Genomic DNA, 24,400 nt, shown 5'->3' on the forward strand with positions numbered 1-24,400 from the left:
CCTGGACCTCCTGCCTCCCTGCCTGCGCAGGCAGCGGGCCCTGCTCTGGGCATGGAAATGCAGTCTCAGAGTGGAAGTTATCGTGTTACAGACTCACGCTGGAGTGCCGCTTCCATCTCCATGAAAGCAAATGAAAGGGTTTTGATCCAAATTGCATTTCCTCTCGTAGTCTGGAGTATGATGGCACATTAAAGCTTGTAATATTCCACTGCTGCTCTTTTGCATGATTTTTTAATTAAAAAACTATGGAGTAAACAAACATTCTGCTCTGGAGTAGCCCTGCAGAGACCCATCGGTAGGCACATTTACATCCCTACACTTTTTCAAGAAAGTTTATATCTTAACAGCAAAAAAATATAATAATATCACCCACCCAAACAGTTAGTATTGGATAAAAGTTTGAAGTGAAAGGCAGCTGGCAACCTTCTCCAGCCCGTGAAATGATATTAACATTTTATTATTCTAAGGTGAGCTTTTTGAAACAGAATTTTAAATGTTACCCTGCTGTTCCAGAACACAAAAACCTTTAATTTTATGCAAATGAACAGCGAGGAGCTGAGCGCTTAATGTAAACGAACACTTTCTTTGTAGGAGAGGTTGGAAGAGAAAAAAAAAAATTCCCAGGGATTCTTTAATTGCTGTCTGAAATTATGTAAATCCCACCGCTAGGCAGAACGCAATTATCCCGTGCCCCTCTCTGCCAGCATTGCTAATGTCTAACAAAATATCGGTGGGTGACATTTAGTCGAGGTAATGCAAATGAGAATTAATTTTTTTCCAAGACAAAGGGCAGCTAAAAGATCACCTCATTCATACGTGGAGGAGGGGGGGCAGAGCTAGAGGGCTCTGCCGGGGAGGCGGCGCCAGAGGGAGCCGAGGGCACCAAAAAGTTGGGCTTGTGGCACTCGGGGACAGCTGGGCCCAGGCCAGAGCCTACAAGTGTTTCTTTATCTTTTTATTTTTTAAAGGAATGAAACCCGGGGAGGTGGGGGCAGGTTGCTTGTTTGTTTTCCTTTTTAATTCATGGTCATTCTGACATGGGGGCAGGGTGGGAAACGTGATTGAAACCCCCTAATGGCTCTGCCTGGTGTTGGGTAAAGGCGGCTTGTGATTTATCACCTACTTGTGCTGATAACTAGCAATAATTCTATTAAATATTCAGAGTGAGGCTTTTGCAACACAATTATCAAACAGGATTTGTTAGTGCAGAAATGCTTCATGAGCACAAAAAGGTGCTGCGGGTGCGAGAAAGGGGCCGCTTTGTAAAGGGCTTCCCTTGCCCCTGCTTTGACCGACGCTGGGGTTACCGCCACGCTTGGAAGGTGGGGGGACGGTTCCCATTTTTGTAGCATAAATCAGGGAAGTCATACGGGAATTTTCCTTCTTTTCTCTTTTTGTCTTCCTTTTCCTTTTCATACTTTTGCTTCTCGTGTTTCACAGCTACCTTTGCTTCCAAGGCCGCATCTCAGGGCTTGTGACTCTGCTTACCTTTTAAAAGAGAAAAGGAAACCCCAGTGGGAGCTGGTGCAAGGCAGGGGCAGGTCTGTGTGAAGAGTGATGAAGTATACGGATGCTCAGAATGCTCTGGATCAGGGTAAGAAGTGCTCATGGAATTATCCTTTGAAATGCACACTCTCTGCAGGGAGGCCCCAGGGATCATCCTTGCTGGAGGAGACGGGCCGAGTTGCACCATCTGCTTGGGATTTAGGACGGGCAGAGCTGTGAAAATATGAATTAAAAATACAGAGTAGCAGGAAATAGTTTCCTCTTGCCCTGTCTTTTTGAAATTATACCAAGCAAGACTGGATGGCTGGTGCCACCTGCATGCCACAGCATTCCCTGTGACAGGGCTGGGCCGCTGACGGCCAGGACGGACCCCCGGGCCCCCAGACCTGCACCGCGGGCTCTGCCGCCTGGCCCCCCCACCCGAGCACAGCTGCTCTGGCAAAGCTCAGACGCATCCCCGTTTTTTGTATTCACTTCTGGCCACATCAGCTCCCCAGGGTCTTGCTAAGGCTGCAGGAGAGGGGCCGATGCCCATGAGGAGCCCCCAGACCTGGCAGCCTCTCCTGGCCAAGTGTCACCAGCAGCCCGCGACTCACTCCACGGTTCCGCTCATGAGTGTAGGTGCTCCAGTGCCAAAAGCGGAATGGATGTATCATCTGTTTCTCATTGCACTCCATTCCTTTGAGCTGTTGAAGCTAGTGCATTGAGAAATGCATTCCCCTGACAGCCACGCCATGACCACCAGCCTGCCCAGCCCCTCCCCAGCTGTGCTTGGCACCCACAGGGGCTGCACACCAGTGCAGTCCTGCCGTGCCGCTACCAGCTGGGGGGATGAAGGTGAGGTGGTGCAACTGCAGGCACAAACTGTCCCTCGCCTGCAGGACACTGCTGCTGTACAGACAGAGGCTGCTCTTGTCCTCCTAAAATTTATAATCTTTATAATCTAAGATTTAGACTCTTCAAAGCTTTATGCCTGTCTTTAACCTGTAGCACATGCATAGTCTCAATGGGATTTCTCATCTGCTAAGAGTTAAACACGTACATAAATCTCTGCAGGCTGGGGGCCTAAGGCATTCCCACGCACACATGCACACACATTCCTGCGCACACGCGTAATGGAACAACCGCCGTGCAAACTCACTCGCGGAGCCATCTGTGTCAGAGCAGGGAGGCACACTGCATCCTTGACACTCGTGTCAACCTCCTGAGCATTTCTCAAGCATTTTGGATGCCGTGGGGGCGTGGAACTTCTGACACCATCTTCAGCAAATTCCGTCTCTGTGTCTGCGTCTCTGGGAAGCAGGAGGGGGATGTTACCAGAAGTAATTGTGCCAAAGGTGAGCGTGAGCAGGGAGCAGTCACGCACAGTCGCAGACAGCATTTGGGTCAGAGTGGGAACAGAAAATAGCTCAGGAAAGCACTGGCATGCCAGGTACTTGGCACGAAAAGGAAAGCATGCTGAAGGCTCGCTGTGCAGCAAGTCTTTCCCTCGCCTCCCCCCGCCGGGCTGCTCGCCCGCAGACGTGGCCAGGACAGCGTGCGCAGGACCAGGGTGGCTCTGCGCAGGCGCTCGGCTCCAGCCCAACTCGTCTGGGGCAGCCTCCTGCGCTCAAATGCTGTCAGGAAGGTTTCTTACCGGGTGCCATCACATCAGCTTCATTTTCACCAAGGCTCGTGGGGTGTTGCTGCAGCTATTTCTGTTTAGCAGCACAGTATTTGCAGGGGTCTGGTCTATGACACACCACTGTATGAATGTCCAAGCTTTAATCTCCAGTAGTTTCTGCCATCAAATGACAAAAAAAGAAGGAATACACTCCATGTTTAAAATCACCCCTGTGAAACCCTTTATTTTTGCCCTCATGTAATGTTGTTTTAAGTCAGGTGGTATGACCTACAATGAAATTACTCTTTCCACTTCGTATCTGGTGTTTGCAATGTGAATGGATAAGGCCTCTTTAATTTGGGGTTAGAAAATCCAGGCACAGGCACCAGGTGAGAAGCAGCATTTCATAAATGTCTTGTGTTCCGCAGCATTCACTTTATTAAGGACAAAATTGCCATAGTTTCCCTAAAACATCATCTGCCCACTGCACAAAGTTATGGCCGTCAGAAACAGCCGCTCCGGAGGCAGCAGGCAGCAGGCGCACGCAATGGCATGTCAGCCGGCAGCACGCTGCCGGGCCGGGCTTGCCCCCGCGCCGTGCCGCTGCCTGCGCCCGCAGTGGCTCGGGTCAACTGCTATTTGTCAAAGGCAGCCGTGGCCGTGGCCCCAGGCAAAGTGCTGATCACAGCGCAGCACCCTCTGAACTGACCCGGGCATTTAGCCTTTTCTGAGAAATATTTACAGAAAGGTCAGCAAATGCGTTGTGACAAGACGCTAGCACATCCCTAACCCGCTCCTTTCTCACTCCCTACCTCGGCCCACGTGCCAGGCACAGAGCAAACCGGGACCGGAGGTCCCTCACGCCAGCGTTTCTTCCTCCACATGGCAGAAACGCCACTACGAGACCCCGTGCGGGCGGGGGCGTGTTTCTCTCCGTAACCCCATCTGTTCCCAGAGAATGCTTTTGTGTCAGCCAAATGATTTTCTTCATGCCCCCACGACACGGGCTTGTGCTGCATGAAGAAACCCTTCTCGCCGTGCTCTGCGTGTCCTGCCCACAGCCTCCGCTGCCCTAGTCCCCATCCCCGCTTCACCACCACCTCTCAGGGTCAAAATTTGGGAGCCATGGTTGCAAAGGAATGAAGGGGACCTGTTACTGCAAAGCGCTGGCGAGGAGGAGGACGTTGCGGCGGGGTTACAGGCAGGATGGCTCCGTGCACTGCACCGTGGCAGCGCCAGCTGCCTTTTCCTGATGGCACCAGGTACCCTGGGCTCCGAAGCCAACTGCACTTCCCCATCCTATTGCCAATGATTTCTTCCATCAAACACGGTTTTGCTGCGCTCGCTCCGACTGTGTCCAGGCAACCTCAGCTACCGGGCACTTGCTGACCCATCTGCTGGCTCCATCTTTGCTTCCCATCCCACAGTCCACAGTGTTAGCTGCCCATCCTGGCAGCAGCCAGTTACTGCCTGCGGCGAGGCAGACAGACAGACAGAGCAGCAGCAGGAACCAATCACTCTAAACAGATTTACCAGCTAGAAAGTTCCTTGCAAGAAAATAGAGCAGTGAGGGGCACATGGTCCTGAGGAAGAAACAGGCTTACCATCCCTGAGCCCTCCCTGCCCTGAAATGGCCCGGGTTTCTAAGCAGATCAGAGTAAAAACCTCCTGTAGCTGGGTAATTCTGCCTCTTTCCGATAAGCCGGTAACCCCATTAATAGAGAGTCTGGCATGGAGGGAGCTGTGCTGGGAAAGCGCTGCACCTCAACATACATAGCAGATTAAAAAGGACTTAATCACAGTGCAGCCACAAAGTGCACTACGCGGCATTATTCCTCTGAAATAAAATTTTATGTACAGCCTATCTGAGAGCAGCACAAAATAAATACTTTTAAAATCTATGATTACTGTAGGGTTTTTTTTTTTATTTTATATTGGTGGCTGAGTTCTGCTCTTGCTCCAAAGGATTAGAGGGATAATTCCATTACAATTTAGTAACAAGATTAAAAGAGCCAGTTATCCGTTTATGGGGGTCTATGGAAACGAGCAGTGGCTTCTGGAGGTCTCAGGCTCTGGGTAGGTGTATCACTCACATCACAGACACGTCCAAATCGGGTTAAGCCACAGGCAGGACATGCCCAAGGTGAAAAGGTCTGCAGGGCCACCTGTCCTGGCCTTACCGCGTTTGGGGGTTCACAGGGCGAAAGGACGCAGATGGGGAGACCTTCTAGCGTGAGGGGTCACAGACCAGAAGAGGAGGAGGGAAGGAAGAGCAAGGAGGAGTCTGTTAGAAACAGAACCGTTCGAGCCGCTCCCCCAGGACCAAAGCACCAGTGCCACAAACGTCAGCGCTGAGGAACCGTTTCACGCCACCTCTGATGCCAGGGTGCCCAGGGCAGGAGCCGTCTCCGGCACAGGAGGCGGAGGAGACCCAGCGCCGGCCCGTGGGGCGGCTCCCCCCAGGGCCAGAGCGGGTCCCCAAGGGGAAAAGGGCAGCGGGGTGCTGGCAATGGAGGCCCCCGGATCCTTTCAGCTGTGCCAAGCGTGTGAGAAAGAGCTATCAAAGTCCTGGGGAGCGCTAAGGTTGGTACACCAGGATCTTGGCATCCTTCCTATCTCCACAGCTGGAAGAGGAATTTGTGACAGCTCCCACGGCAAATTTAGTTCCTTCCTATTTAGGAGCGAATTCCTAAATTCCTGAACATATTTTTCCTCTAAGTTCTCTGTGATTTTCTGCATTGACAAAGCAGAGCCTGAGGTCAGCAGTGGGAATTCCTGCCGGGGCAGTGAGTTATGGAGGACACGTTCATTTCTCACCCCTCCTACCTCACACAGGTAATAGCAAGGACACAGCGTTATAATTATGCGTCTGAGTGTCAACTTTGCACCGATGATCTGTTATGCAGTTATGAGGCTATTTGAGCATTTGAGTTTAAAAAGCGCTTTTCAGGAGCATTACTAAATTTCACTTGCAAGGATATTGGCTGGAAATGACCACAGCAGAAGATGCAAACACAGGTGATGTGGAGGAAGGGAGTTATTTAGCTGTTCTAATGAGTACCTGTGGGAAAGCACTTGCAGCGCTGATGCAGCTCTGCCCTGCGGATTTGAAATCCCACTGTCTGAAACTCCCTTGCAGAAAAATAACATACCTGTCAAGCTACATATGCGGAACTGGCAAGAAACATTCAGGTTAGAAACTAGCCACTGCTGGCATTGTTCTGTGTATCCTCTATACTGATTAACTGATTAATTGATATTTAATTGATTGCACTGTCAGAGCCGGACTTTAGCATGCGCTGATTGTCTTGCTGGCTGTTACTAACAAGTCTGAAGAGCATTTAGTATAAATCCGTAGGAACTGTGCATGCAAAAGGTACAGAAACTGCTTTGGTGGCAACACAGACCTGAGTTCACGGAGCACGGTCAGTGAGCAATGTAATCGTTCACACAGAGAAAGGTCTTTCTCCTTGCTTTTAAAACAATTGTTTGGAGAAATTTAAATTTAGCTGATTAGGTAGGGTAAGAAGCATCCTCAGTGTGATTGCCCCAGTGCGTGCTGTGCTCTGCTCTCTCCTCAGAAGGCTCTTCTGAAGCGTTCGTGCCATTTTTGCCCTGTCCTGTTTGTCCCCAGGAGGTGCAGGCCACGAGCGCTGCCGGAGCGGGCACGGCTGCCTGCAGCCCCGCCGCGGGGGCACAGGTGCGGACCGAGGATCGTCCCTGTGCTGTGCGGAGCAGCAGCCTGGGGAGAGGAGGCAGGTTTGGAAGAGCAGCCAGGACGGGGCTCTGCCTTCCCCTCCATCCTCGAGCAGGAGGGCAGGATCTGGCCCGTGCGCCCGGTGGGTGAGCTCTGTCCCCTGACAAATGGTCCTGTGCATGTATAGTAGTTCTTCTGCTGTTTGTCAAGAGCTTCTTTAAAGGCCTCTCACTCTGCAGAGTTACAGCCTGTAGCAATCTGTCCTTTTCTCCTCAAACAAATCCTTTATAGGCTTGTTCTTGTGAAATTTATGGGTTGTTGGGTGAAACATTAGGAAACATTACATCAAAAATGTAGAATGCTTTTCCCAGCCTGAACCAAGGTCTGTAGCAAGCGCTGGCTGCTGAGATATGGCTCTGACAAGCCTTTTCTTCACAGCGACTGGGGGTCGTCAGCAATAACAGCCGGCACCGGGAGCCCCTCCGCTGGGATGGGGGCTGGTTCACCCACACACCCCTCAGCCGGTGTCAGGGCGAGGGAGCGGGTGTCCCCTCAGATTGTGAAGATGCCGAATACATCATGGACTGGCCTGATTTTTAAAAGATGCCCAGGTAGGTGTGCCGGTGAACGCCCCGAGTGCCCCGAGGGAACGAAGCCGGCTGCCGAGCGGCTCCAAATGAAGCACGAGGACGTGAAAGGCCCAATAGGTTTTCAGAAGAGCCACCAGACAATTGTAACAACGTTGTCCTGCTGTATTAGTTTAATGTCCACTTGAATCACTGACCTTAAGGTCTGAGAAGGACTAAATCTAGAAACGGATGATTTTTTCCATGCAACATGACAGAGGGGCTGCGGTCGCTTCTAAATGCAATTTTACGTTCACTTATGGAAATGCATTGTTCCTCGGGTACTTTAAAAAAGAAACCAATATGTGTTCTCTTGAAAGGGGTTCGACCTCGAGCATTCCGGAGCCATTGTGTGCCGCAGCAGCGGCAGCGCCGAACCAATGCTACCCCCTGGTGACCAGAACGGCCGCGCCGCGCCGCTCCGCGCAGCCCCGCCCCGCGCCGCGCAGCCCCGCGCCGCTCCGCCCTGCCCCGCGCAGCCCCGCACCGCCCCGCGCCGCGCCGCTCCGCCCTGCCCCGCACCGCCCCGCGCCGCGCAGCACCGCGCAGCCCCGCTCCGCCCTGCCCCGCGCGGCCCCGCTCCGCCCTGCCCCGCGCGGCCCCGCACCGCACCGCCCCGCGCGGCCCCGCACCGCCCTGCCCCGCGCGGCCCCGCGGCGGGCGGATCACGGCGCCGGGGCACGGCCACGTGCGGCGGGGCGGGAGCGCGCGGCGAGCGGCGCCCGTCAGCGTGTGCGCGCGCTTCTCCCCGCGCCGGCAGCCGCACGGGCGCCGAGCAGCGCTCCCGGCTGGTCGCCCTCGGCCTTGGCCGTGGCTCCCGTCCCCGGGCCTCGTCCTGCGGCGGAGCAAGAGGCGCCCCCGGCAGAGGGGCCCCGCCACCCCGGGCACCCTCGCAGACCCGCCCGTGCAACTGCTCACGCTGGCGAACGCGCCTTCGCCCAGAGCAGAGCTGCAGCAAACCTGCAACCTGGCCCGGCGCGCCGTGCAGCCTGGATCGCACATCTCTCTGCATTATACTGCTCGCTCTTTGCATCTTGTTAATGAAAAGCATGGATGTAATTTCAATTAAAGATAATTACATATTTAAACTTAACATTAAATTCTGCACTAAAACAAAATTACATGAAATCTCAATGTGCAGCCGTGCTGCAAGGCGGCATGTGAGGCGAGCGGAGGAAGGAAATGCTATTATGCAAAGCGAGCTGATCCTTTCCACACGTATCTCCTGCCTGCATGATGCTTCCCTGTCCGGCGAGTTCAATTTAATCTGTTCCCACGCACCACCTTCAGCGGCGATGCCTCTCGCTCGGTTTTGCCGGGCAGGCCCTGCAGCCACTCAGCCGTAACCATCACTGCACGGTACAGGGCTGACCAAAGAATGAAACGCCCCATGAGCGAGGCCGTCCATCAGCCGGGTTATGAGCGGGGCTGTGGCGAGAGCTGCCGCTCCCAGTGGCAGCCGCTGCCTCGCCCAGGCAGCCAGGTCCCAGCAGCGCCCCACATCCCTGGGAGGAGGCTGGGGGATGCTGCGGTTCGATAATCTCTGGGTTAACCCGGGCTCAGGGCCCTGACTAAAGCTGGGAAAGTGTTTTTAATTAGTGACAAAAAACACCGTTCCTGGACTACTTAATTTTTTTTTCTGAAAGCCAACAAATTTGTTGGCCTCAAAAGTGGTTTTCTGAAAATGGAAAACTTTTCTGGTTGTTCTTTACAATTCCCCCCAAATCCCAAACATGACATTTCATTCTTCCAAAAGCAAATGCTTTTATTTTCTATCCCCAAACACACTGAAAATCACTGGTTTGAGATGGCGCAAATTGCTTTTTACTCTCCTCGCTCCCCATTCTACCAGCAAATTAAAAGAACCCTATTATTTGCCCAAGCCGGTGGCTGGGTTCAAGCCCCAGGCTGGCAACGTGCAGGACCCCGCCGTGAGGTCTATCCCCCTGCCCCTGCAGCCTGCAGGGCTTCTGGAGCGCTGCGAGACCTCCGCAGAGAGGGGAGGTGGTTCACATGTCGGTGGCTCAACTTGGAGGCCATGTAGGGATATTTTTTTCCAAGCTTTATATATTGCCTAAAAATAGATGGCCAGAGGATGAGTGGGTTAAAGCCATGCTAATTCAGAGCGGCTTAAAGCAATGCTAATGAGACCTGGATTTCACAGGCAGGCTAAGCAAGTCTCCTGCCCGGCTGTGGAAGGAGCTTTTCCGGGCTCAGCTGGCGGTGGCGGATCCGGCCGGTGGAGCGGGACAACCCCCGCTTCCCTCCTGAGCTTTCCGTGCTGCCCCGCAGAAGCTCGGAGGGGTGCGGGAGGGGAGGGTCTGCTCCCCTCTGGCCAGAGCGGTCCGGCAGCGTCCGTGTGCCTGCCTGCGGGCCTGTCGAGCCGTGAGCACAGCGTGGGCGTGTGAAAGCAGAGCGGGAAGCAGCAGGCGTCGATGCCCCCGTCTCTAGAGCGGGCTTGTGCTTGGGTCTATCATGAAGCCGTGCTGTGGCAAACCAGAGACACTGTGGCACCATCAAACCTCTTCCGAGAGAGGCTTTTGGTTAATAAAACATGAAAATTATTCATTGTGTGATTTAATTTGATAGGAAATTCATGCTGCTCCTGTAATAATTATTATCATTATTGATTATTGCAGTGTGGCTGAGCAGCTGCAGCCAAGGGCCAGAGCCCCACTGTGCACGTTATGCCAGGGGACAGACATCACCCTCGCAGACACACTTCTTACACTTCTTAACCTCAACTGGACAAAAATGTGGCGTGGAAATTGTGGGTTTGCGCTGTGTAATGGCCAGGGCTGCCAGCAGACTTCTTAACGGCGCCAGGCAGTGCAGTCTGAGGATGAGACAATCAAGACATCAACTGAGCAGACATGGCGTATGTGAAACAGTGAGCTGTGTCGCACTGGTGTTGCTGTCATTAAGCTTCAGTGTGAACGTCACCTGCGGAGCCCTTTGCTCCTCTCCTTGGACTGCGGTTGTTTTCCAGCCCTGGATGTCTGCTCCTCAGCACGCAGTGGGAAGGGCCGATCTGCTGCTGGGAGCGAGGGAACTGGCAGGATTTGCGTGTTCCCCTCGTGGACATGGTGAGCAGCCACGCGGAGGGGCAGCACCACGGGCACCGCAGGTGCTGTGCACAGCACTGCCGCCGTGCTCCAGGACTGGGGCTTCTCCTCCTCCACTGAATGATTGCAGTTATCAAGCACTGACAAGTGGCATTAAAATTTATTAGCCAGCATAAAGTTTTATTTAAGGGATGGCTAGAGATTTAGTGGGCTCTGCGAGTCCTTACTTAGGCTGGCTGTGTCGCCTTTAATAACTGCCTGCAGGGTGTGCGGGATGGGGGGGGATGCTGGGTGCCCCAGCTCCTGCCCCCTGTCCCAGGAGATCCCCTCCACTGCCCCCATGGCGCCTGTGCCCCAGCGGCCCCACGTCCCGCCGCTGCCGGCCCGGCCACGCAGACCCTGCCAGTGGCACGCGCCCCGCGTTGGCGAGGGAGCTCCTCCGGCAACGCTTCCATTAATCAGGTTGGCAATCGTGAAATACACTACATGCGTACTGGAGTTTAAATCCCAGACTCACTAATGGTTTACTACCCACTAAATCCCCCTTCATGTTATTTAACTTTTAAACCCAAGGAATATTCCAAATCAAAGAGGCTCTGTGTCACGCTTAGTCCAGCTCAAAGAGCCTGGAATTAACATCCCTTCATGGCTCGGCAGTGCCTGCCGCACAGAGCCACTGCTTGCTCCTTATTAATATTTATGATGGGGAGAGAAAGTTGCATAAATCTTGGTTGATACTTAATTAAACCCCACTTCTTTTGATTTCTTCTCTTTCAGCTTCACTTAGTGCGGACTGTACAACCATTAGACGCTCATCCCGCAAAAAGCAGCCTGGCACGTGCAGTGGCACCCACGGGGCTAAACGGGATTTAGTGCCTGCGCCCCCCACCCATTGCCCCCGCACGCCCCCGTGCCGCCGGCTGGCCTGTGCCACCCTGGCCTGGCCGGGGCGGCCGCAGGTCGGAGATTACAGAGGCCCCACGGACCGAAAGCCGCCTCGGCTGGCAAAGCACAAGCTCAGCTCCAGCCCCTCTGCCTTGGCTTATCTGCACCTCGTGTCTGATCTCGAGCGCGATTCATAAGAGAACAGTTAACATGCGGCTGACATATCTTTGATACGACGATCATACCGAGGAAGCAGCTTGACCCCCAAAGGCTCCCGCGAACGGTGGGATTGACACTTCACATTGACTTTGCTTCAGGCTTATCAACAAATCTCAGCCAATTTTATTAAAGAGCCGCGTGTGGTGTGTGGGACGCGCCAGGCTCAGACAACTTCATCTAGCGGCGGCTCGGAAACCAGGCAAGGGCTTGGCTCATTTTCTTCTCGTTCATGTTTTCACTTTGCTGGCGATTTTAACTTCACAAAAAGCTCCTCGTGGGTTTCGGTGAAGGCTGGGAAGCGGTAAAAGCCTGTAGCGTTTCCTGGTGCTTTCATAAAGAGGAGGGGGGCAGCAGGAGGGGCTGGCTGGGGGTAACGGGGGCTGCAGGGAATGCAGCGCCGTGGCCTCGCCAGGCGGGACAGAGGCAACCACTCCGGCACACCGCTCTGACGGCCTCGGTCAGGCCAGACTGGCCGGAGCCATGCGCTCAGCAAACCCTGCCCGGCCGCGGGCCAGGGCGCAAGCGGCGGCGTGGGGCGGCGGCGGGTGCTGGCATTGGGGCAGGGGTGCCCTGCCATTCCTGGGGGCCGCAGCCCCCGTGCCCCTGGGCTGCCGGACAAGAAGCGTTTGCCTCTGCGGAGCTGCGATGCCAGTCCTGAATTACAACGCCAGGAAACACCAAATTCTAAAATCCAACCCAAAACACAGCCAGACCCGCTCGGGCAGGCCATGTAGGCAGCGCTGACTTTTCTGTACTGGCTTACTTGGTTTAGGCTCTGTGTTTTAGCTCAATTTAATGTGTATGTTGTATTTTTAGCACAAAAAGAGGGCTGGGCAGGGTCCCCCAGGACAAGAATCAGGGCAGCAAGCAGCCAGCCAGATCCGCTGCTCTGAGGCATCGTTTGGTAATTATGTCTCTTTTTACTCATGCAAATTTTATCAATATTATTTATGTATTCAAAGCCATTTATAAATAATATATACATTTATGCTAAGGTAATTGCCTCAACTAGATTATTTGTCCCAGTTTTTATTGTCTATCCAGATGCTGAATATTAAAAGTATGTTTTCTGGTATGCATTAGTAGTTCGGAGCTGGCTGTCTTGTCATGGGAACAGCACTTCTGCATCTGCAGGTTCGGCGGGAGGGGGAGAAGGCGGAGGACGGATTCCGTGAGGGCAGGGTGGGGAGAGGGGAAGGACACCGGGGAGCAGGGAGGGAAGCTCCGCGTCGGCAGCCGTCCTGATGCTGCGGTGCCAGACCCGTGCGCAGCGATGCTGCCTGGCCCTGGTGCTGCTGCCGCCCCAAGCCCCCTCCGCAGGGCAGCAGCCCATGGGTGGGCGCCTGCTGGGAGGGATGAGGCTTCAGGAGTGGCTTGGGGAAGTGTCCCGGTATCACTGACATCCCATCCCACCTCCCACCTCTTCACTTACCAAAACTTGACATCGCAATGAAAAAAGATTAGGAGCATTGACAGGCCTGCAAAGGTGACAGCTACAAAGAAATATGGAGCAATCACATTGTCAGAGTGCCTATTAGGAACCTAAAAAACCTCAGCTCTCCTGCACAAGCAAAACTGATTTATTGTGCAGTACAGTTCATGAACTCATCAGTGGTTTTGCATGGGGAAGAGATGGATTTTCTTTCAGATGTTTATGGTGTGAGCAGACTGTCCTGAAAGTTATTGTTTGATTTTATAAATCAGTAGTGCTTGCTAGGGTGAGCAAAGAACAGAGCTGGCTTTCCAGCCGAAACACAGCCAAAACTTATCCCGAGGCCTGAGAAAGTGCCGCTTGTTTCCAGGCTCACGTTTCCTGGGAATTCCCGGCACAGCCTCGCCGAAGAGGAGCGCTCGCACGTGGCTGGGCTGTGTCTGCCAGCAGTGCCAGCAGCCTGTGGAGACAAGGATCGCCCAGAAAGCTGAACTGTGCAGCCTTTTCTGACCGGCTTTGAGACCACGGTGCAGCCTCCCCATGTGTCCATGCAGCTCGTGGCCGGCAGGCGCAGTGAGCAGTGGCTCTGGCGGCCGCGGCGCATGGTGCCGGGTGCTGGGCGCCGGGCGCCGTGGCCAACGCTGGCTCCTGACCTCCCTGGTGCAAGGGGTTTGAAGGCGCAGACGAAGGCTCAGCTTTCTGACAACACTGTTCTTGTGCTAAACATGTAAATGTTTCCTCTCCTGCACCGGATTACACCTCGGATGCCCTGGGAACAGCTGTGGTTTATGTAGATTTTTAAAAGTGAACTTTCATGCTCAGTGAAATTTTAAAAGCAGCTGATTTACACATGAATCCATTTCTGGTGAGTGTCTATGTAGCTGTTTCTCTTCCTTAATGGTTTGTGACTGAAGAGCCAGGCTGTAAACAAGCATCTCCCGCGCAGAGCAGCACTGCCTGTGCAGCGGCCGAGACCACCGTGCGGGCAGAGCCCGCAGCAGGGCGGGCATCGGGGCCGAGGCCGGCTGCCGCACGTGCGGTGCAGCCGCGCTGGGGCGAGGCTGCTGGCGGGGCACGCTGACGGAGGCGGGAGCTGCTGGGCCTTTGGCACTGCCTCAGCAGTAAAGAGCATGTCTTCTTCATCCTCGGCGGTCTGGAAGGGGCTGCAGGAGCTGGGGCACCCCATGCTCCCACTGGCACAGCAGACATCCCCGTATCCTGCCTTCATCATCATCCTGCTGGCTTGCCCACCCGCACAGCCCCCGGAATATGGGATCCATGGGTTCATGTTACCATTTCATACCCTTTAGAGCAAACAGTTAATAAAAATTCATGTCTGCAGCTGAGCTGCTCTGCTCCTTAGTGCGCTCCTTCCAGAGCCGTACCTGCTGCCTGGTTGTGGGCACTGTGGGAGGTGACCTCAGGCACATGGCCCCTCACCCCGGCCCCACGTCCTGGAGCCCTGCCTTGAGCCCCGCAGGCAGCAAGTCCCAGCACACCCAAGTGTGGGCAGGAGCGTGCACCCATCTCTCCTGCCCAGAAACCGGTGCTGGCTCCTGCCCTGCTCCCAGGCCCTGGAGACCCGGCTCCGGCAGCGATGGCCGCCAGCACTGGGGCTCCCGCGGAGCTGCCGTTGCGGGTGAGCGGTGCCGGCTGAGCAGCGGCGGAGGCAGAGCCCCCGTGGGAGAGCATCCGAGGCACTGGCGAGCGTCAGCTGCCCCGGGCCCTGGGCCAGCATCCCGCCGTGCAGTGGTGCCAGCTCACTCTGCCCGCCGGCCCCGGCAATCCCATTTACGCCCAAGCACAACGCACTGGTCCCCAAGCCCTCTCCAGCCCTGACCCTTTAAAGACACTCTCTCTTTTTCCTTTAAAAACACAAACTTTAAGTGGCTCTGAATAAAATAAAAGAGAATAACTGAACTGTGAAGGGTGATGATTGTATTTCTTTCACTTGTAAGAGAGACCTTTATAACTCTCTTGGGAGGAAAAAAACAATAATGGTCCTTCATGGATGAAGTGCTCTAAATATGGTGTATATTTTTTAAAATACCAGTTCTACAGTTATTGAAACAAATTATTGTTAAATGCATTTACAGCATAATAACTGTGCTAATTTGCTGATAAAAAGCATCCAGCATTAAACCCCCCATACATTATTTTGTCATTAGCATTTGTTAGCTCCTCATAGGTATTTTCAGACAGAAGGCTTTGTTCTGTATTTAGCACACGGGCCCGCACTCCTCGCTCTCCCCTCCCGGTGGGAATTGCTTGTGCGCAGAACTGCAGCTTTTTTTTAAAACTTCATGTTTAAAAACGGAAAATTTATTTCATTTCATTAATGGGCAAGGGAGGGAGGGAGAGGAGGGAGGAGGGTGTGTGATTTAGTGAGCAGCATGTCACGTGCCATGGCAGCACCGGCAACAGCCGGACCCAGGGGCAAGTGCGGCCCTAAGGCGTCCCGAAGGGGTGCAGGTGACACTGAACCCCCCCGCGGGAGAGGGGTGCAGACCCCATCCCAGCAGCCTGGCCCATGGCCTCCTGCATGCTTGGCACACATGTCAGCATCGTGCTGTGGTGGGGTTGGGGGTCCCGGCCAGCTCCTGCCCACCAAGGCCAACGGCCACCAGCACTGCCATGGGCACCGCAGGCCCCCGTGGCACCCTGACAGTGGCGCCTGTGGGGTGGGTGACACGGCAAAGCCCCGGCCCTCTGGGGATGGGGAAGCGGGACCCAGGCATAGCCATGCCCTGGGGACAGCTCCGATGGGGCAGCTGGGAAAGGGACAGCCCAGGGATGGCTGTCCCAGAGCAGCCTGGCAGCGGCCCGCGACTCTGTCCCACAGCCCATCCCATGGCGGCTGCCCGCTACCCCCAGCATCCCTGGGGGGTGAATGGGGCCTGGGGTGGTGGGGGTGGGCCAGGGTGGTGGGCAGGGGATGAAGCAGTGGGTGCAGCATGGATTAGTGGGCACAGGATGGTGCGGTGGGTGTAGGATGGGCTGGTGGGCACAGGATGGTACAGTGGGCAGGGATGGTGGTACAGGCAGGGGATGGGTGGTGGGCAGGGGATGGTGGTGTGGGCAGGGGATGATGGTGTGGGCAGGGGAAGGTGTGGGCAGGGGATGGGGTGGTGGGCAGGGGATGATGTGGGCAGGGGATGGGTCGGCGGGCAGGGGATGATGGTGTGGGCAGGGGATGGGGAGGTGGGCAGGGGATGATGTGGGCAGGAGATGGGTCGGCGGGTAGGGGATAATGTGGGCAGGGGATGGTGTGGGCAGGGGATGGGTTGGTGGGCAGGGGATGGGTTGGTGGGCATATCCCGGCCTGGGAGCGCCCAGCAGCCGCCATCGGTCGGGGGTTTCTAGAGCCACCGTTGCCATAGCAACCCCTCTCCGATCATATCATCGCCAGGAAAAAAGCAGCTTTATTATCAACACAGATCTTCCCATATTAACCCTCGCGTGCCCGCTTGGCTCCAGCCTGGTGCTCGCCCAGCGCAGTGCTGCCGGCCGGCTCCTGTCCCAGCAGAGGCTGGCAGCGGGGCTGGGCTGGGGTCCCCGGGGCCGAGCGACCGGACTTCTGCGTTAGCAGAGCACTCATTCTCCCACCGCCCCGGGAGAGCAGAGGCATCTCGAGGGTCCTTTCCAATCATGTTGTCCATGTGAGTATCAAAACCTTAAGTCACCCATTTAACTGGCATCGATGAAAGCACAGGCGGTGTGAGATGTGTGTCTCCCTGTGTCGTGCGGTGCTGGGGGAGCCGCCGGGGTGACGGATGGACCACGTGGAGGGGGGAGTGGGGAGCTCAGGCTTGGCTCCCAGCCCACTTACCCCTCCTAGCTCCATTTAAAACAGGAGATATATATTTCCCCCCTGAAATATTACTGCTAATTCTCCGTACGAACGTTCCCTGACCCTTCCTGTGGCCTCCAGATGCAGCCGTAACAGATAAATAATGACAATGAGCAGCGAGGGGGGAGCCAGAGCGGCCATGGCCGGCAGGGACCACGGGAGGAACCTGGTGGGGGCATTTGGAAAGGGCCCGTCGCCTCGCGGGGACGCCCCGCACCCGCTCCCGCGCCACACACATGGCCCCAACCCTCCCGGATAACTGATGGGCTGCAGATTGAAGGCCTTAGACAAATCAATTAAAATAGCTACTGTATATTGATTAATACCCGTAGCTATAAAAATATAATTGATTACCTGAAGAAGAGCAGAGGTAATGTACAGAACAGACAGAAAACCTGTCTGAAGAGTGATCAATACTTACATTCAGGAAACTCACCCAGGAGTATAATTGGACAACGCAGAATTTGGGCCAAACTGAGCACCAGGAAAATAATTTTGCTACCAACAAGCCATTAGGAAGCTCACAGGACCGGCCGCCATCTATCCATGGGTCAGTTTAGAGCCACGCTATCTGCAGTAACATTTTTTATTTTCAATCCTTTTGCTGGAGGATGCAAAATGTTGGGTTTCTGACCAGACTGGATGCTCTGGCTGGGCTGAGCCTCCTCCCGCTCGGGACAGCCCTAGGAGTCCCCGCGGGACACAGCCAATCCCGGGGACGTTTCCCAGCTGCTTCTGAGTCTTGGCAATGTTTCGCTTCCGCCTCGCAGGGATGCTCTGACCTGGCCCTGCGGGGAAAGCCTGCGCTGGCAAACCCGCTGAATTCTCGCTGCCCGGGGAAAAGGCGAGCGTCATTTGTGGGGTGTTTGCTGTCCAACCCAGGTGCCAGGTGCGCTCCTGCCACACGGAGGGCACGGCGATTAGCACGACACGCAGCGAGATTACAAAATGCAATGAAATACTTAAAATCTGCCCTGCAGACTAAAGTAAATCAGACATGACTTTGACAAGGTGAAACCAAAGTGATGAAACCAATCCATTGTGCTTGGGGAATCGATCTCCCCAGCAGGGAGTAGAGAGGCCATCGATTCACAGTCTCAGCAGTCAGGAATGTCAAGCTGCCTGATCTAAATTTCTATATGCATCACTCCAGATTAAATGATGGAGAGGCACGCCGTGTGCAGGCATCCACCTGCCTGGCCTCGCTGAGTGGCACCGGCACGAACCCGCCGCAGGCGGGAAGCCTCGAGAGGCGACAGACACGCAGGCGGTGGCGGTGCCGCCCCCGGCAGCGGCAGGCGCCCACTCGGCTCTTCTTGGCTGTCCGCAGCGCGGAGCCCAAACATGCCGTGGCGAGCGGTGTGGGGCTGCTGGCGGGGCGACGCCGCGGCGGGGCCGGGTCTGTGCAGGGACCCCAACCGCCTGTGCCTGCCCGAGCATGGGAGGGCACATGCATTACAGTCTCACTGTGAAACCCATGTAGTAATTAAGATTTCATTCTTAAAAATTAAATATTTATCTGGACACATGATCTCTAGCTGCGAGAAGCCTGAACCTGTGCCAAGGGGGATGCGGGCAGAGAGCTGTTCCCAGGCTGGGACAGGGGTCCGGCCCCGTCACGCGTGACACCGCACTGGTGGGCCCAACGCCATCGGCTGCTTTGTCACTGTCGGACCTGGCGAGGCCATTAGTTTTGTCAGTGTGAGAATAAAGAGACGTCTCTGGGGAGAGATGGAAAAACTCGATCCAGCTCCCAGCAGCCCTGAGGGGGTTGTGTTTTACCATTTCTTTATGACTTACCAGCTGGAACATGAGCAGGCTTAGCCGTCGCAAGTGGCAGGAGCATTTTCTGCTTCCAGCTCCCACAGGGAGCCTGTGACAGAACATCAGGGACCGGCACAGGAATCCAAGAAGCCGGGGAACAGATTGACGGAGGGAGGGAAGGTGGTGGTGCTCCATTGTGCCAAACCCGAAACCCTTCTGGCACTTGCCTGGCCTGTCCCATCCCCGCTCTCCCCCAGGAGCGTTGCTGGGACAGGCACTGCACAAAAAGGAAGGCTTACTGGGAAAGGCCCATCTGCTTGGTGGTGCCCTGCGGTGACACGGCCATGCTCAGGAGGGACATCGCTGCTCCAGGCACAGGGTCTTGAACTGGTCTTGGACCATCGCAGTAAGGGGTGGCAAACAGCTCCCAGCACCCCACTGGGGTGGCTGCTTTCATGTAAGTGATGCAAATCTGTATGCAAATAAATCCTGGTCTCTGGACTCATTAAAAACCCAGAACTCATCAGAATAAATACGGTTTGCCTCAACTTTTTTTTCATCCACCTAGGAATAAATTGCTCTTTCTCAACAGTTATGTCTCATGACTTATTTAACCATTTCAGTATAATAACTCAACAGTAATAGATGGTGAGCTAATACACAACAGTAATTAAAAGTGGCCATGACCTCTGTCCCTGCTGATAACAGAGCTGCAGTCATCGCCGCACCTCCTCCAAGTCACCAGCCAACCTTTTCTTTCTTTATGTCACTTTTGCTGCTTTAACACACAGATATGACACATCTCTGAAAACATCTACGTGTGAAGAGTTGCCTGGGCCCAACCGATCACCATGTCCTGGGACCTGCTGCACCGGTTCAGGGACGGCCTGGGGGCTTTCTCCAGGGCTGAGAGGGGTGATGGGGCACCGTGGGGCCAGGCATCAGTGGGTCCCAGCCCTGCCGTGGGCTCAGCCCCTCAGCAAGGCTCTGCAGAAGTGGCTGGAGAGTTGTGTCCCGAGGCAACATCCTTTTTGGGCCCTTCCCCGCAAAAAGTCAGGGTGGGATGGGGCGGTCAACCCCAAAGGCAGCTGCCCGAAAGGGGTCTGTAAAGCCATTCATGGAGTCTGCAGCCCTTAGAGGGGAAACCGTATGTGATGGACGGGGAAAGCAGGCTGGTATCAGTCAAATAATCCCCCTCATTAGTCTTCTGTAAAGCAGGAGATAAGGCAGTGAAAGGGACAGCTGCTCCTTTGGCTGTGCGGTGGGTGGGGGTTTCCTGCAGCAGATCTGTCAGTGCCAGAGGACTTTCCCATGAGAGGCGTCCCCGGCAGGCGCAGGTACAGCTCTGTAGGCAGCAGCGCTCCGTCGCCCTGCCCGGGGCCCTGGGCCCCGCAGCGAGTGGCGAGAGCCCAGCGTGGTGCCGGTGTCCCGCTGCTCACCCCCTCCCCCCCAGGGCATGGGGCACCCGGAGCTCCCGGGTCCAGGGAGCCCTGCCCGCCCCAGGGAGAGGCTTGGGCAAGGCTTGGGCGCTGGGCGCCCTGCGGGTGCTCGGAGTCTGGCCCCCACGGGCCGTGCCTGCTCTGGCTGCTGCTCTCGAGCACACGGCGTCCGGCGGCTCAGCTGCTCATGAGCCAGAGAGTCGCTCCCTGGCCGCCCCCCGTGCCAGTGCCCAGCGCTGCCCAGCCAGCCGCGCCGAGCCCACACGCCGCCGCCGCTGGGCAAGAGGGAGCAGAGGTCACAGGTTGCATTTTTTAGTGCATTGTTTCCATTCTGGGATACGTGAACACCTTTCTTAAAAGGGCTTTTAAAGAGCCACCATCAAGTGAGGGTCGATGCTTACACCACCAGTACGTGGCTGCCCCATGGCCATGCGTGCACACGGGCTCGTCCTTGCAAGACGTCTGGCCGCTCTCAAAATGGCATCCTTGAAAATGTTCACGGTTCGTTTTCAACATCCTTTAGAAGTTGCGCTGAGCAGTGCCTGCCAGCAGAGCACAAAGGGGAGTCACGAGTACGGCGTGGAACCCAAGCAAAGTGTGTTAATACAGCTCTAGGAAAAACGAGAGACTTATTTAGTTGAAGAGTTACCAGTTTCATAAGAGCTTCTAATTTGCTTCTTTTTAACCTCACAAAATCCATTTGCAGTTATTTATAGCAATTACGAATGAAACATACACTGACAAACACACCTGAAAAAAGGGAATAATCGTGATACGTGGTAATTGTTTATGCAAAATAAACTGTCGCTGCCAATGTCTGGCATTAGTATACATCTTTGTCGACAGTATTTTAGCAATTTCCCATTTTCCGTATCAATTATTATATTTGCAATTATGAGATACAGAATACCACCCAGCACCCACACCAACTTCAGCTTCCCATACTCTCACATGACAAGATTTTTGTACTACACGAAAGCTAGTTTCAGAATTTCATGTTTGTGGTTACAGATTAAATAATATTAAACAGTATTACACTTGAAAGATTTGTTTCCAAGTAGCAAATAGATCCCCCATATTATTCTTTACTGTAAGTAGTTGTTGTTATATCTTATTCATCTGGAAAATAATTTCAAACAGCCATGAAAATAGCGGATTTCTCTCTGTTAAAATGATAGTCAGAGCCTGGGCCGCTGACATATAGTAACATGATTCACTTGGACAGTTACTGACTGCACATCCAATTCATTTCTTCTCTAGAGCACCAAGTTATTATCTGAAATGCACAAGGTGTCTGGGGGTAACATATGATCAGCCAGGGACGCTTTTGACGGCTTGAAGAGCAATCAATAAAAATTGTCTCCAGCAGTTTTGTAGAGTATGGAAGTTGGTGGTGAAATGAAGTGATGGAGATTAACTAGTGGAAGTCAATGCCCTGGTGCTGTGAACCCTGTTTTTTAATTAAAGATCCAAAGCTGCTTTTCACTTGAATAGGGTTTTTTTTCCCCCCCCACCAAATTCAGTGCTGAAGGATAACTTCCCTCCACTCTGCGTGAGCACGAGTGCATGTGCACCGTGTAACAGCCGCCGCCGCCTCCGTCTGCCCAGGGCGTCCGTGCCTCGCAGCCTGACAGGGACATTTGCATTTGCTGGTGGCGCTGCCTGGGCTCAGCCCTGAGCAGCCGCTCGCCCGTGAGGGAGGCGCTTTGCCACTGGGGACGGTCCCCGTTGCTCGCTCTCTGGAAACGCTTCTCGAGGATGATCTTGACGGTCATATTGACCAAATTAATACTCTTCCTCCCTACTCCATACCCCAGCTACACCCTGTATTGACAGCTGTTCGCTCACCCACGCCAAAAAGGACCTGCAAGCGACTAGTCTTATATGACAATTGTTTAATTTAGGTCTTGTATTTATGCGTCTGCGCGCACTCTCTCTGAGGTTAACGCAAGTTTTCCAATTAACGGTAATAGTGTGGGACGGGGCTCTGTTCTCCTTGCAAAGAACGACGTTTGGGCTGTGCGTAAGCATGTTGTGCAAAGGCTGCTGGTTCTTTATTGCTTATGTGCACGGCAAGGGGGTGGTTTGTATCACTGAAACGGGTCGTGGCACCATCAGCAGAGGCACCTGTCTGCTCCCAGCGAGCCAGGGGCAACCCCAGCCTGCCAGCCCCGGGGTAGTCCATTTGCCATTTTAGCATTTCTCAGTGGAGTGGTTTTTAAAACACTGTTAATTTTCTTCCATTAAACACAGTACAAAACTATATGTTTTTGATGGTGGCATAGTAATAAATACGTAACGACTTGTTTACAAAGAAACAGCTATTGTTTGCTGAATAGTTGTAATGGAAAACAGGAAAACTCCCTGCTGAGGTTTAGTACAGGACCACTGTGGATGCAGGGTGGGCAGTCCTGAAGCAGCACGCTCTTTGCTTCTCATGAATCAATTACTTAAGCACAGAAAAGGTTTTTATTACAGCTCCAGTGCCCAAGTATCAGATGATTGTACGCTTTAAGCAAATCTTTCCTCTCATCTATTCAAATCTCTTTCCTATCAGTGCCATGTTTAATATTTGAATTTCTGTGGACGGCATCTTTCAAGTTTGCCTGGTGACGCTGTACTTCTACAGACGGCACGTATGCATGTCAGCTCCCGCAACAGATGCTCCTTTAAATGATCCCTTCCCAGCAGGGTGAGGGCTAGATCATCTCCATGAGAAGCCCTGAGCCCCAGCCTCTGCGAGCTGCGCCTGGCCTGGCTCCTGCAGCAGGCACCGGCCACGCAGCCCGTCAGCTTTGGCAGCTACAGGTCTTCAGCAGAGCCGCGGGAGGGCTGGTGCCTGTGGTCCGATTTGGGGCCAAAATAAAGCAGGAGATGTGCCCCTGGTTCCCAGGGCTGGTGGTTGGTGGTCGCCCCCAGCCTGGCCTGCTGCCAGCTGTGCCTGGGGGGACACCCGTCCTTTCTGCCCCTATCTCAGTCTGCCGGGTGCTGGGCTGCCCGCTCCTGGTGTCAGCCCGCCCGCCTGCACCGTGCCGTGGTGTATCATCCCCAGATAATCGCTGGCGTTTTGGTCCATTACAGAATCCAGGCCTTCGTATCTGTTTTTGGTCCAGCAAAGATGTTTACAGACACGGTGTGCAGTAAATGGCAGAAGAGAAAAGGTGAATTATGGTTTGAATTGTAGCGGCTCATGGAGGCAAACCAGGCAGCTGGGGTCCATACACCACTCCTCTCATGCCAAAACCCTAATGGGGATGAAAATGTCATCAAGAAACTGCACGTAAGGAAATCCGTACGGGTTCCAGTGACAAGTGGACGGGAGCCCGGGCTGCCCCTGAGGGCCACGAAGTGCCACGAAGCTAGCGGGACTGTTCTTCACCACCCCCCTGAATACTGTGCCTATGGCTGCACAGACCCCCCGCTCCCCACGCACCCGCCCAGGGCCAGGGCACCCTCAGCTTTAGCCCAGAGGTGCCGGGGGATGTTCTGCATTACAGCATCCACACACCCTCCTTACTGAAACGACGGATCGCGCGGCTGCAGTGACTCCTCCACAGAGCCCAAAGGCAGGGGCTCACCCCGGCCTCCCCCACCCCAGCAGCCTGGGAGGAAGGGTGGGAAAGAACTACTTTTTGAAAATGAAATTCAAAGAAAGAAATTGTTTAACCATGGACCCAGTGTAAACATTATCAGGGCCCCTTGCAGCCAGCAGCAGCATCCCCACGGGACAGGTCCTGGCTGAAAGTGCCCAAACACGCGGAAGCAGCGACCGGTAAAAGCCCCCGCGAGCGAAGGCGGGCGAGAGCGGGAGCTGCTCAGCTGCAGAGCTGCCTCCCAGCGAGGGCCGCCGCCTCGGCCGGAGGATTTACAGGCCGCGTGCCAGCAGCAAGCCCTGCGCGGGGCAGGCGGGTGGCGAGGGGGCGCGCGGCGCCCCGGTGTCGCCGCCCAGCCCTGCGGCGAGGCACCCGGCGGCGGCAGCTTTGCCATGCAGCGTTAACCCCCCGCTTGACGTGCTTCCTGGAACCCACCAGTAAGGGCTGGCTGCATGGGCTTGAACTATACCGCTCGGTTTAATAAGAAATGTATAAAAATAATAAAAATGGAAACTCATGGATATTATTTGTCAAGTGTGTGCCTAGCAACTCCCTGTTATTTCACATATCGTTCTAGTGGGAACATAAGTAAAACACATTAGCAGTAATTTAAAGTTGCTATGTGCATTGATTATTTATACCCTTACATAAAACTCCAGTCTCTCTGTGCAGCACACCAGCCTTGATAAACTGTGTATGTTAAATCACAATCTCCGAATAT

The 24,400-nt window shown here is 54.4% G+C and overlaps 2 long non-coding RNA genes across 2 annotated transcripts; one reads left to right on the top strand and one right to left on the bottom strand.

Moving 5' to 3' along the window:
* Window positions 1-441: 441 nt before the first annotated feature.
* LOC142065652 (uncharacterized) lies at window positions 442-2,997 on the bottom strand. Its single transcript, XR_012663472.1, has 2 exons — window positions 2,648-2,997; window positions 442-1,719 (listed from the first exon to the last, which is right to left on the bottom strand). It is a non-coding gene; the product is annotated as an uncharacterized LOC142065652 (long non-coding RNA).
* Window positions 2,998-5,874: 2,877 nt separating this feature from the next.
* On the top strand, window positions 5,875-7,639 carry LOC142065734 (uncharacterized). Its single transcript, XR_012663511.1, has 3 exons — window positions 5,875-5,944; window positions 6,744-6,948; window positions 7,245-7,639. It is a non-coding gene; the product is annotated as an uncharacterized LOC142065734 (long non-coding RNA).
* The last annotated feature ends 16,761 nt before the right edge of the window (window positions 7,640-24,400 follow it).

The sequence above is a fragment of the Phalacrocorax aristotelis genome, chromosome 17 (assembly GCF_949628215.1).
Source record: "Phalacrocorax aristotelis chromosome 17, bGulAri2.1, whole genome shotgun sequence".
Lineage (NCBI taxonomy): Eukaryota > Metazoa > Chordata > Aves > Suliformes > Phalacrocoracidae > Phalacrocorax > Phalacrocorax aristotelis.